Raw genomic sequence first — 10,778 nt, forward strand, 5'->3', positions numbered from 1 at the left:
GAATAATTCAGCTGGTATGCCATCAGGTCCTGCAGCTTTGTTGTTTCTCAAGCTTTTGCAGGCTGCATGGACTTGGGTATAGGTGGGTGCAGCATCTAGGTGGTCAAGAAGGGGTAGACATGGAAGGCGGTCAGCAAATTGTGCATCTATTGGGTTCACTTGGTTTAGGAGTTGGCTTAGGTATTCGGACCATGGGTCCAATACGCCTTGCTGGTCATCAGCTGCTTTGAGAGGCGCTATTGAACTTTGGCGTGGCCCATACCTTACCTTTACGGCTGCGAAAAAACTTTGCTGGTCGTTTTCATCTGCAAATTGCTGGATTTCTCCAGCTTTCTGGCACCACCAATCATTTTGCATCCGCCGAAGGGAGCGTTGAGCCTCAGCTCTGAGGTTGTTGAAATTTGCATGCAGAGAGTGGTTCTTTTGCTTACTGAGAAGGGCTGCATGTGCTTCATTCTTCCTTTGGAGAAGTGTATGTATTTCTGCATCATTCTCATCGAACCAGTCTTGGTGTTTCTTCTTAGAGATACCTAGAACTTCGGAGGCTGTATGATGCAGTGTATTTGTAAATTGATTCCAGTTTGCATTCATTTGATCCAGGTTTGTGTTATCAGTAGGCTCTGGAAGTTGTTCAATCGCCTGAGATAATCTGTCCTGGAGTTCTTTGCACTTTCCCTGGTCTTGTATAAGATTACTGTTTATCTGTTGTTTTTTGTTCTGCTTTCGGTTGGAAGGACGGACTACGAATTGTACCACGGAGCGAATGGGGCGATGGTCTGTCCAACACTCAGATTCCCTGAGTGCCTTTGTGACTTTGAAGTCCTGAATATCCGATTGACGGGTTATGATGTAGTCAATGAGGTACCAGTGCTTGGAGCGTGGATGCATCCAAGTTGTCTTTTGTTTGGTTGTAAGTTGGAATAAAGTGTTAGTTATTGTTAGTCTGTGAAGAGCAAGTATGTTAAGAAGTCTTAACCCGTTGGCATTCTCTTTCCCCACCTCATGTTTGCCAATAATTCCATGCCAGACGGTGACGTTCGATCCAACTCTAGCATTAAAGTCACCGAGCACAACAATCTTGTCATTTCTTGGAGTGGCTGATAACACTTTGTCAAGTTCCTCGTAAAATAAATCTTCGGAATCCTCTATTTCTCACTCCCCATTCCCCCTTCCCCTTCCCCGTCCACTGTCCGTTCACCCCCCTCTCACTTCCTCTCCCCTCCCCTATCCTCCCACTTCCCCTTCCCCTTCCCCTCCCACTCACCCTTCCCCTCCCACTAACCCTTCCCCTTCCCCTCCCACTCCCCCTTCCCCTCCCACTAACCCTTCCCATCCCACTAACCCTTCCCCTCCCCCTTTCCCTCCCACTCCCCCTTCCCCTCCCACTCCCTCCTTCTGATTCCCCTCCCTCTCCCTCCTTCTGATTCCCCTCCCTCCTTCTGATTCCCCTCCCACTCCCTCCTTCTGATTCCCCTCCCGGTGTCCCTCGACGACGTCCCTCGACGATGTCCCTCGACGACGTCCCTCGACGATGTCCCTCGACGGTGTCCCTCGCCGTTGTCCCTCGCCGTTGTCCCTCGACGGTGTCCCTCGCCGTTGTCCCTCGCCGTTGTCCCTCGACGTTGTCCCTTCCCCTTCCCCTCCCACTCCCCCTTCCCCTTCCACTAACCCTTCCCCTTCCACTAACCCTCCCACTAACCCTTCCCCTAACCCTTCCCCTCCCACTCCCCCTTCCCCTTCCACTAACCCTTCCCCTTCCACTAACCCTCCCACTAACCCTTCCCCTAACCCTTCCCCTCCCACTCCCCCTTCCCCTCCCCCTTCCCCTCCCACTCCCCCTTCCCCTCCCACTCCCCCTTCCCCTCCCACTAACCCTTCCCCTCCCCCTGTCCCTCGACGATGTCCCTCGACGACGTCCCTCGACGATGTCCCTCAACGATGTCCCTCGCCGTTGTCCCTCGACAATGTCCCTCGACGATGTCCCTCGCCGTTGTCCCTCGACGATATCCCTCGACGGTGTCCCCCGCCGTTGTCCCTCGCCGGTGTCCCTCGACGATGTCCCTCGGCGTTGTCCCTCGACGACGTCCCTCGACGACGTCCCTCGACGACGTCCCTCGACGATGTGCCTCGACGATGTCCCTCGACGTTGTCCCTCGACAATGTCCCTCGACGGTGTCCCTTCCCCTTCCCCTTCCCCTCCCACTCCCCCTTCCCCTTCCACTAACCCTTCCCCTCCCACTAACACTTCCCCTCCCACTAACTCTTCCCTTAACCCTTCCCCTCCGACTCCCCCTTCCCCTCCCCCTTCTCCTCCCACTCCACCTTCCCCTCCCACTCCCCCTTCCCCTCCCACTAACCCTTCCCCTCCCCTTGTCCCTCGACGATGTCCCTCGACGACGTCCCTCGACGATGTCCCTCGACGATGTCCCTCGCCGTTGTCCCTCGACGATGTCCCTCGACGATGTCCCTCGCCGTTGTCCCTCGACGATGTCCCTCGACGATGTCCCTCGACGATGTCCCTCGCCGTTGTCCCTCGACGGTGTCCCTCGACGATGTCCCTCGACGGTGTCCCTCGCCGTTGTCCCTCGCCGTTGTCCCTCGCCGGTGTCCCTCGACGATGTCCCTCGCCGTTGTCCCTCGACGACGTCCCTCGACGACGTCCCTCGACGATGTCCCTCGACGATGTCCCTCGACGATGTCCCTCGACGGTGTCCCTTCCCCTTCCCCTCCCACTCCCCCTTCCCCTTCCACTAACCTTTCCCCTCCCACTAACCCTTCCTCTCCCACTAACCCTTCCCCTAACCCTTCCCCTCCCACTCCCCCTTCCCCTCCCCCTTCCCCTCCCACTCCACCTTCCCCTTCCACTCCCCATTCCTCTCCCACTAACCCTTCCCCTCCCCCTGTCCCTCGACGATGTCCCTCGACGACGTCCCTCGACGATGTCCCTCGACGATATCCCTCGCCGTTGTCCCTCGACGATGTCCCTCGACGATGTCCCTCGCCGTTGTCCCTCGCCGTTGTCCCTCGACGGTGTCCCTCGACGATGTCCCTCGACGGTGTCCCTCGCCGTTGTCCCTCGCCGTTGTCCCTCGCCGTTGTCCCTCGCCGTTGTCCCTCGACGACGTCCCTCGACGACGTCCCTCGACGATGTCCCTCGACGATGTCCCTCGACGGTGTCCCTCGACGATGTCCCTCGACGGTGTCCCTTCCCCTTCCCCTTCCCCTCCCACTCCCCCTTCCCCTTCCACTAACCCTTCCCCTCCCACTAACCCTTCCCCTCCCACTAACCCTTCCCCTAACCCTTCCCCTCCCACTCCCCCTTCCCCTCCCCTTCTCCTCCCACTCCACCTTCCCCTCCCACTCCCCCTTCCCCTCCCACTAACCCTTCCCCTCCCCCTGTCCCTCGACGATGTCCCTCGACGACGTCCCTCGACGATGTCCCTCGACGATATCCCTCGCCGTTGTCCCTCGACGATGTCCCTCGACGATTTCCCTCGCCGTTGTCCCTCGCCGTTGTCCCTCGACGGTGTCCAACGACGATGTCCCTCGACGGTGTCCCTCGCCGTTGTCCCTCGCCGTTGTCCCTCGACGACGTCCCTCGACGACGTCCCTCGACGATGTCCCTCGACGGTGTCCCTCGACGAAGTCCCTCGACGGTGTCCCTTCCCCTTCCCCTTCCCCTCCCACTCCCCCTTCCCTTTCCACTAAACCTTCCCCTCCCTCTAACACTCGACGATGTCCCTCGACGACGTCCCTCGACGATGTCCCTCGACGACGTCCCTCGACAATGTCCCTCGACGACGTCCCTCGACGATGTCCCTTGACGACGTCCCTCGACGATGTCCCTCGACGGTGTCCCTTCCCCTTCCCCTCCCACTCCCCCTTCCCCTCCCACTCCCCCTTCCCCTCCCACTAACCCTTCCACTAACCCTTCTCCTCCCCCTTCCCCTCCCACTCCCCCTTCCCCTCCCCCTTCCCCTCCCCCTTCCCCTCCCACTCCCCCTTCCCATCCCACTAACCCTTCCCCTCCCCCTGTCCCTCGACGATGTCCCTCGACGATGTCCCTCGACGATGTCCCTCGACGATGTCCCTCGCCGTTGTCCCTCGACGATGTCCCTCGACGATGTCCCTCGCCGTTGTCCCTCGACGATGTCCCTCGACGGTGTCCCTCGCCGTTGTCCCTCGCCGGTGTCCCTCGACGATGTCCCTCGCCGTTGTCCCTCGACGACGTCCCTCGACGACGTCCCTCGACGATGTCCCTCGACGATGTCCCTCGACGATGTCCCTCGACGATGTCCCTCGACGGTGTCCCTTCCCCTCCCACTCCCCCTTCCCCTCCCACTAACCCTTCCCCTCCCACTAACCCTTCCCTTAACCCTTCCCCTCCGACTCCCCCTTCCCCTCCCCCTTCTCCTCCCACTCCACCTTCCCCTCCCACTCCCCCTTCCCCTTCCACTAACCCTTCCCCTCCCCTTGTCCCTCGACGATGTCCCTCGACGACGTCCCTCGAAGATGACCCTCGACCATGTCCCTCGACGATGTCCCTCGCCGTTGTCCCTCGACGCTGTCCCTCGACGATGTCCCTCGACGGTGTCCCTCGCCGTTGTCCCTCGCCGGTGTCCCTCGACCATGTCCCTCGCCGTTTTCCCTCGACGACGTCCCTCGACGACGTCCCTCGACGATGTCCCTCGACGATGTCCCTCGACGACGTCCCTCTACGATGTCCCTAGACGGTGTCCCTTCCCCTTCCCCTCCCACTCCCCTTTCCCTTCCACTAACCTTTCCCCTCCCACTAACCCTTCCTCTCCCACTAACCTTTCCCCTCCCACTCCCCCTTCCCTTCCCCCTTCCCCTCCCACTCCACCTTCCCCTTCCACTCCCCATTCCTCTCCCACTAACCCTTCCCCTCCCCCTGTCCCTCGACGATGTCCCTCGACGACGTCCCTCGACGATGTCCCTCGACGATATCCCTCGCCGTTGTCCCTCGACGATGTCCCTCGACGATGTCCCTCGCCGTTGTCCCTCGCCGTTGTCCCTCGCCGTTGTCCCTCGACGGTGTCCCTCGACGATGTCCCTCGACGGTGTCCCTCGACGGTGTCCCTCGCCGTTGTCCCTCGCCGTTGTCCCTCGCCGGTGTCCCTCGGCGATGTCCCTCGCCGTTGTCCCTCGACGACGTCCCTCGACGACGTCCCTCGACGACGTCCCTCGACGATGTCCCTCGACGGTGTCCCTCGACGATGTCCCTCGACGGTGTCCCTTCCCCTTCCCCTTCCCCTCCCACTCCCCCTTCCCCTTCCACTAACCCTTCCCCTCCCACTAACCCTTCCCCTAACCCTTCCCCTCCCACTCCCCCTTCCCCTCCCCTTCTCCTCCCACTCCACCTTCCCCTCCCAATAACCCTTCCCCTCCCAATAACCCTTCCCCTCCCCCTGTCCCTACCCGATGTCCCTCGACAACGTCCCTCGACGATGTCCCTCGACGATATCCCTCGCCGTTGTCCCTCGACGATGTCCCTCGCCGTTGTCCCTCGCCGTTGTCCCCCGCCGGTGTCCCTCGACGATGTCCCTCGACGGTGTCCCTCGCCGTTGTCCCTCGCCGTTGTCCCTCGACGACGTCCCTCGACGACGTCCCTCGACGATGACCCTCGCCGGTGTCCCTCGACGATGTCCCTCGACGGTGTCCCTTCCCCTTCCCCTTCCCCTCCCACTCCCCTTTCCCTTTCCACTAACCCTTCCCCTCCCACTAACCCTCCCACTAACCCTTCCCCTAACCCTTCCCCTCCCACTCCCCCTCCCACTCCCCCTTCCCCTCCCCTTCTCCTCCCACTCCACCTTCCCCTCCCACTCCCCCTTCCCCTCCCACTAATCCTTCCCCTCCCCTGTCCCTCGACGATGTCCCTCGACGATGTCCCTCGCCGTTGTCCCTCGACGATGTCCCTCGACGATGTCCCTCGACGATGTCCCTCGACGACGTCCCTCGACGATGTCCCTCGACGATGTCCCTCGCCGTTGTCCCTCGACGACGTCCCTCGACGACGTCCCTCGACGATGTCCCTCGACGATGTCCCTCGACGGTGTCCCTCGACGATGTCCCTCGACGGTGTCCCTTCCCTTTCCCCTTTCCCACCCACTCCCCCTTCCCTTTCCACTAACCCTTCCCCTCCCACTAACCCTTCCCCTCCCACTAACCCTTCCCCTAACCCTTCCCCTCCCACTCCCCCTCCCACTCCCCCTTCCCCTCCCCTTCTCCTTCCACTCCACCTTCCCCTCCCACTCCCCCTTCCCCTCCCACTAACCCTTCCCCTCCCCTGTCCCTCGACGATGTCCCTCGACGATGTCCCTCGCCGTTGTCCCTCGACGATGTCCCTCGACGATGTCCCTCGACGATGTCCCTCGACGACGTCCCTCGACGATGTCCCTCGACGATGTCCCTCGCCGTTGTCCCTCGACGATGTCCCTCGACGATGTCCCTCGCCGTTGTCCCTCGACGATGTCCCTCGCCGTTGTCCCTCGCCGTTGTCCCTCGCCGGTGTCCCTCGACGATGTCCCTCGCCGTTGTCCCTCGACGACGTCCCTCGACGACGTCCCTCGACGATGTCCCTCGACGATGTCCCTCGACGGTGTCCCTCGACGATGTCCCTCGACGGTGTCCCTTCCCTTTCCCCTTTCCCACCCACTCCCCCTTCCCCTTCCACTAACTCTTTCCCTCCCACTAACACTTCCCCTCCCACTAACCCTTCCCTTAACCCTTCCCCTCCCACTCCCCCTTCCCCTCCCACTCCACCTTCCCCTCCCACTCCCCCTTCCCCTCCCACTAACCCTTCCCCTCCCCTTGTCCCTCGACGATGTCCCTCGACGACGTCCCTCGACGATGTCCCTCGACGATGTCCCTCGCCGTTGTCCCTCGACGATGTCCATCGACGATGTCCCTCGCCTTTGTCCCTCGCCGTTGTCCCTCGACGCTGTCCCTCGACGATGTCCCTCGACGGTGTCCCTCGCCGTTGTCCCTCGCCGGTGTCCCTCGACGATGTCCCATGCCGTTGTCCCTCGACGACGTCCCTCGACGACGTCCCTCGACGATGTCCCTCGACGATGTCCCTCGACGACGTCCCTCGACGATGTCCCTCGACGGTGTCCCTTCCCCTTCCCCTCCCACTCCCCTTCCCCTTCCATTAACCTTTCCCCTCCCACTAACCCTTCCTCTCCCACTAACCCTTCCCCTAACCCTTCCCCTCCCACTCCCCCTTCCCCTCCCCCTTCCCCTCCCACTCCACCTTCCCCTTCCACTCCCCATTCCTCTCCCACTAACCCTTCCCCTCCCCCTGTCCCTCGACGACGTCCCTCGACGATGTCCCTCGACGATGTCCCTCGCCGTTGTCCCTCGACGATGTCCCTCGACGATGTCCCTCGCCGTTGTCCCTCGACGGTGTCCCTCGACGATGTCCCTCGACGGTGTCCCTCGCCGTTGTCCCTCGCCGTTGTCCCTCGCCGGTGTCCCTCGACGATGTCCCTCGACGACGTCCCTCGACGACGTCCCTCGACGACGTCCCTCGACGACGTCCCTCGACGATGTCCCTCGACGGTGTCCCTCGACGATGTCCCTCGACGGTGTCCCTCCCCCTCCCCTTTCCCCTCCCACTCCCCCTTCCCTTTCCACTAACCCTTCCCCTCCCACTAACCCTTCTCCTCCCACTCCCCCTTCCCCTGCCCTTCTCCTCCCACTCCACCTTCCCCTCCCACTCCCCCTTCCCATCCCAATAACTATTCCCCTCCCCCTGTCCCTCGACGATGTCCCTCGACGACGTCCCTCGACGATGTCCCTCGACGATGTCCCTCGCCGTTGTCCCTCGACGATGTCCCTCGACGATGTCCCTCGCCGTTGTCCCTCGCCGTTGTCCCTCGACGGTGTCCCTCGACGATGTCCCTCGACGGTGTCCCTCGCCGTTGTCCCTCGCCGTTGTCCCTCGACGACGTCCCTCGACGACGTCCCTCGACGATGTCCCTCGACGGTGTCCCTCGACGATGTCCCTCGACGGTGTCCCTTCCCCTTCCCCTTCCCCTCCCACTCCCCCTTCCCCTTCCACTAACCCTTCCCCTCCCACTAACCCTTCCCCTCCCACTAACCCTTCCCCTAACCCTTCCCCTCCCACTCCCCCTCCCACTCCCCCTTCCCCTCCCCTTCTCCTCCCACTCCACCTTCCCTTCCCACTCTTCCTTTCCCTCCCACTAACCCTTCCCCTCCCCCTGTCCCTCGACGATGTCCCTCGCCGTTGTCCCTCGACGACGTCCCTCGACGACGTCCCTCGACGACGTCCCTCGACGACGTCCCTCGACGATGTCCCTCGACGGTGTCCCTCGACGATGTCCCTCGACGGTGTCCCTTCCCCTTCCCCTTCCCCTCCCACTCCCCCTTCCCCTCCCACTAACCCTTCCCCTCCCACTAACCCTTCCTTTTCCCCTTCCCCTCCCTCTCACCCCTTCCCCTCCCACTAACCCTTCCCCTCCCACTGTCCCTCGACGATGTCCCTCGACGATGTCCCTCGACGATGTCCCTCGACGATGTCCCTCGCCGTTGTCCCTCGACGGTGTCCCTCGCCGTTGTCCCTCGCCGTTGTCCCTCGACGGTGTCCTTTCCCCTTCCCCTCCCCCTCCCACTCCCCCTTCCCCTCCCACTAACCCTTCCACTAACCCTTCTCCTTCCCTTCCCCTCCCACTCTCCCTTCCCCTCCCCTTTCCCCTCCCACTCCCCCTTCCCATCCCACTAACCCTTCCCCTCCCACTAACCCTTCCCCTCCCCCTGTCCCTCGACGATGTCCCTCGACGATGTCCCTCGACGATGTCCCTCGCCGTTGTCCCTCGACGATGTCCCTCGACGATGTCCCTCGCCGTTGTCCCTCGACGATGTCCCTCGACGATGTCCCTCGACGGTGTCCCTTCCCCTTCCCCTTCCCCTCCCACTCCCCCTTCCCCTTCCACTAACCCTTCCCCTCCCACTAACCCTTCCCCTCCCACTAACCCTTCCCTTAACCCTTCCCCTCCGACTCCCCCTTCCCCTCCCCCTTCTCCTCCCACTCCACCTTCCCCTCCCACTAACCCTTCCCCTCGACGGTGTTCCTCGACGATGTCCCTCGACGGTGTCCCTCGCCGTTGTCCCTCGCCGTTGTCCCTCGCCGGTGTCCCTCGGCGATGTTCCTCGCCGTTGTCCCTCGACGACGTCCCTCGCCGTTGTCCCTCGACGGTGTCCCTCGACGGTGTCCCTCGACGGTGTCCCTCGACGATGTCCCTCGCCGTTGTCCCTCGCAGTTTTCCCTCGACGGTGTCCCTCGACGATGTCCCTCGACGGTGTCCCTCGCCGTTGTCCCTCGCCGTTGTCCCTTGACGACGTCCCTCGACGATGTCCCTCGACGGTGCCCCTCGACGATGTCCCTCGACGGTGTCCCTTCCCCTTCCCTTCCCACTCCCCGTTCCCCTTCCACTAAACCTTCCCCTCCCTCTAACACTCGACGATGTCCCTCGACGATGTCCCTCGACGATGTCCCTCGCCGTTGTCCCTCGACGATGTCCCTCGCCGTTGTCCCTCGACGATGTCCCTCGACGATGTCCCTCGCCGTTGTCCCTCGACGGTGTCCCTCGACGATGTCCCTCGACGGTGTCCCTCGCCGTTGTCCCTCGCCGTTGTCCCTCGACGATGTCCCTCGCCGTTGTCCCTCGACGACGTCCCTCGACGACGTCCCTCGACGATGTCCCTCGACGATGTCCCTCGACGACTTCCCTCGACGATCTCCCTCGACGGTGTCCCTTCCCCTTCCCCTCCCACTCCCCTTCCCCTTCCACTAACCTTTCTCCTCCCACTAACCCTTCCTCTCCCACTAACCCTTCCCCTAACCCTTCCCCTCCCACTCCCCTTTCCCCTTCCACTCCCCATTCCTCTCCCACTAACCCTACCCCTCCCTCTGTCCCTCGACGATGTCCCTCGACGACGTCCCTCGACGATGTCCCTCGACGATATCCCTCGCCGTTGTCCCTCGACGATGTCCCTCGACGATGTCCCTCGCCGTTGTCCCTCGACGGTGTCCCTCGACGGTGTCCCTCGACGGTGTCCCTCGACGATGTCCCTCGACGATGTCCCTCGACGGTGTCCCTCGCCGTTGTCCCTCGCCGTTGTCCCTCGCCGTTGTCCCTCGCCGGTGTCCCTCGACGATGTCCCTCGCCGTTGTCCCTCGACGACGTCCCTCGACGACGTCCCTCGACGATGTCCCTCGACGATGTCCCTCGACGGTGTCCCTTCCCCTTCCCCTTCCCCTCCCACTCCCCCTTCCCCCTCCACTAACCCTTCCCCTCCCACTCCCCCTTCCCCTCCCACTAACCCTTCCCCTAACCCTTCCCCTCCCACTCCCCCTTCCCCTCCCCTTCTCCTCCCACTCCACCTTCCCCTCCCACTCCCCCTTCCCCTCCCACTAACCCTTCCCCTCCCCCTGTCCCTCGACGATGTCCCTCGACGATGTCCCTCGACGACGTCCCTCGACGATGTCCCTCGACGATGTCCCTCGCCGTTGTCCCTCGACGATGTCCCTCGACGATGTCCCTCGCCGTTGTCCCTCGCCGTTGTCCCTCGACGGTGTCCCTCGACGATGTCCCTCGACGGTGTCCCTCGACGATGTCCCTCGACGGTGTCCCTTCCCCTTCCCCTTCCCCTCCCACTCCCCTTTCCCTTTCCACTAACCCTTCCCCTCCCACTAACCCTTCCCTTCGCACTAACCTTTACCCTAACCCTTCCCC

The sequence above is a fragment of the Oratosquilla oratoria genome, unplaced genomic scaffold, assembly GCF_046742065.1.
Source record: "Oratosquilla oratoria isolate Oo_2021 unplaced genomic scaffold, ASM4674206v1 SCAFFOLD49, whole genome shotgun sequence".
Classification (NCBI taxonomy): Eukaryota; Metazoa; Arthropoda; class Malacostraca; order Stomatopoda; family Squillidae; genus Oratosquilla; species Oratosquilla oratoria.